The sequence below is a fragment of the Corylus avellana genome, chromosome 4 (genome assembly GCF_965113065.1).
Source record: "Corylus avellana chromosome 4, dhCorAvel1.hap1.2, whole genome shotgun sequence".
NCBI lineage: Eukaryota > Viridiplantae > Streptophyta > Magnoliopsida > Fagales > Betulaceae > Corylus > Corylus avellana.
Genome location: NC_142493.1, coordinates 2715219 through 2718616, shown reverse-complemented (window position 1 = coordinate 2718616; position 3398 = coordinate 2715219). Strand labels below are relative to the sequence as shown.

At 41.6% G+C, this 3398-nt stretch overlaps 1 pseudogene; it reads left to right on the top strand.

Annotated features, from left to right (window-relative positions):
• The first annotated feature begins 450 nt into the window (after positions 1-450).
• Positions 451-2393, top strand: LOC132179204 (uncharacterized protein At4g06744 pseudogene; annotated as a pseudogene).
• The last annotated feature ends 1005 nt before the right edge of the window (positions 2394-3398 follow it).

The window sequence follows — 3398 nt, the reverse complement described above, 5'->3', positions numbered from 1 at the left end:
TATTTTTAATAATATTTTAATAAAATAGATAGAAATATAAATAATCGGATGTGGAGACATTTAAAAATGGCTTAGCTAAACTAAATAAAAGTGAGTTTTGAAAAGTTATTTTACATAAAAATATGACTCCTCCATTGGGAATGCCCTAACAATAAATTAATAAAAATAATGATTTTTTGTTAAAATACACCAACATGATATCATTTTGAGATATGCTTTTCTTCATTCTACCCACCATCTCTTCTCTTTCTGCTTTTTTTTTTTTCTTTGAAAAAATCAAGATGACAAGGTGAAGAGATGGTGGGGAGATGGTGGGTAGAATGCATTGTAGCATTCCTCTATCATTTTAATCTAAAGTGCGAGGAATCGGTGACGATCGAACAGTGCTGCAAGAACATGTCTTCTTCCGAAAGTGAGAGGACAGCAACCTCCAAACCTAACAAAGATTTACAGAATTGTCATTTGTAAGCATGTGAGGGGGGAGACCTCTGACTTTTCTTCTCGGAGTCTACGCACATTCTATAAAAACTTTCCCATTATTCTATCTATTCTCAGAGGTCCTGCATATGTACAGAGAAGTGATGGCCGCCATCTCTTTCTTTGCTTCACTTTTCTTATCAACTTTCTTGCTTCATTTGTGCTTGTTCTATGGGGTGGGTGCCGGCAATCCGGCTATTGGGTCCAATAGGGAAGCATTGGAAATTATTACAGGCGGCGGTGGTGGTAGCAACTATCCTGCTCCTCCTCCTGAAAATGAAAACTGTCCTCCTCCGCCTCCTGAACCTGAATGTCCCCCACCTCCACCTCCACCGCCTCCGCCTCCCCCTCCTGAACCTGAATGTCCCTCACCTCCATTGCCACCTCCACCTCCACCGCCTCCATCTCCGCCGCCTCCATCTCCGCCGCCCCCATCTCCTCCGCCGCCCCCATCTCCACCGCCTCCATCTCCGCCGCCCCCATCTCCTCCGCCGCCCCCATCTCCGCCTCCTCCATTTCCGCCGCCTCCACCTCCGCCGCCAAGTGGGATTAGCCATCGAGTTCTAAAGGTCTACCCCATAGTTAAAGCGTTCCAAAAGAAAATCTTCTACGACCCATTTGGAAAAACGGTTTCATGGAATAAAAATAAAAAAAACGTATGCAGATACGACGGCTTCACCTGCGCCAACTATCCGACCGGCAACAATGAACAAGCAGTTGCTGCTGTAGACTTCAACGGCTTTCAGTTTGGTGGCAAGGACGGCCTTCTTCCTCTCTCTGGGTTCATGGAAAACTTAACCGACATAACCGTTTTCCACGCAAACTCCAACAATTTCACCGGTGGCATCCCCAAAGAGATCTCCAACCTTAAATACTTCTACGAGCTAGATCTCAGCAACAACAAGTTGAAAGGGCAGTTCCCGATGGAAGTTCTTGGTGCCACAAAGCTCACTTTCTTGGACCTCCGGTTTAACAAACTTCAAGGCACGGTTCCACCCCAAGTGTTTTTGCTAGACGTGGACGTAATCTTCATCAACAACAACAATTTTTACCAGAATCTTCCTTATAATCTTGGCTCTACGCCAGCCCTTTATCTCACTTTTGCCAACAACAAGTTCACAGGGCCAATCCCGCCAAGCATTGGCAACGCCAAGGACACCCTCATTGAGGTGCTCTTCTTGAACAACAAGCTTACAGGGTGCTTGCCATTTGAGATTGGGAAACTGAAATTGGCAACTGTTTTTGATGTGAGCATCAATCAATTGACGGGTCCAATACCCCACTCATTTCAGTGCCTGTCTAAAATAGAGGTGCTTAACCTGTCTCGGAACCAGTTCTATGGGTCGGTCCCCGATGAAATCTGCAAGCTGCCTAACCTGGGTGCCTTCGATTTATCAAACAACTTCTTCACCGAGGTGGGCCCTGAATGCAGAAAATTGATCCATAAAAATTATCTTGATGTCAAACAGAATTGCATTATAGACCTTCCACATCAGAAATCAAAACGTGAATGTGCTGCATTTTTCTCCAAGAAGCGGAACCACCGCTGCAACGAGAAGAACATGAATTACATTCCTTGTAAGAAAAAGTATTATTCAGATCCTCTTGATTCGTCCTATCATCAACCGGCGACGGTTCCAGCACCTTCACCACTTTCCTATGGCGCTCTTAAACCGCATAGGCCGTGATTTTCGAGCTCTAATGGGGGGAGGCCTTTCGTAATATTACATTTACATATTTCTGTTCTCTTTATATATATTGACTAAAAGTCATGAATAAGGCAGTGTGTTCTAATTTGGCATCTCCATCAGATGCCAATTCTTATAGTGTAGTGCTGAAGATTGTTGGCTCCCTGCTAAACTGTATTCATCAGATAGCGTTCATAAATCATAATGTTGTCTAAGTCATTACTGTTCCCTTGCTTATGCTTATGCTTATGATGATGATGATTCTTTGTGCCAATAATTGGTTGAATGGCGCCACATTTCCAGGATCAATAGCAGTCGGAGAAACTAATTTGGCTCCATTTTCATTTTCACTTTTTGGTGTCAAATATGTTAAAAGGGTATTCTCTCTGCAGAGAAACTTAAATTTTAAGACAATTAAGAAACAGAGCAGGAAAATAGTGGATAAAAATGACTTGCTTTTCTTCATTCAATAAACCAATTAAAATAGATTCCAACGTAGAATTAGACTCCTACAATCATGGAACAATATAAGGAAAACTAACATCATGGACCCATTAATCGGCAACAACTTCTAAACTAATGGACTCAACAAGCAGGTTTGTGCTTGTGGGACCTGTAATTCGGTTCGTCAAAGACTCGAACAGATAGTGCGCAATAAAGGAAACATCAACTCGAGTACAAGAAAGAAATTAACTAGCTAGCTAGGACCACGCACGCGTACATAAGTGAACCAATAATAAATTAATCAAAATAAAAAAGATAAGATTAGGATTCTATGGATAGCCTCAACTAATGTTAGGATAAAATTTCCCAGACACCCAGACGAAGCATTTTGGGTAAAGTGCATTAAGCGAAAAAGGTTTTACCGACACCATATGTTTTTTTTTTTTTTTTTTTTTAAGCGAAAAATGTTGGAGGGTGAGACCAATTGTGGCTATTTTACTTAGGCGTGACCATAGTAACACTAACCTGCAGAAGACTACTCAAGAGGGACCTAGACATGTGAACATGAAAAGTTAGCTTTATTAGTGATACAAGCCCTACACTTTATATAAATACACGAGGAAACTTTAAAGCTACTCTGAACTTTCACACGTTTTGATATGACCTCCTCAAAGTTTAAAAACGCTCAATTTCATTCCGAACTTCTAATTTGATGCAATTACAATCTCCCTTAGGATTTGGCGTTAAAATCCTAATGGAATCTATGAAAAATACCAAAGTACCCTCCAT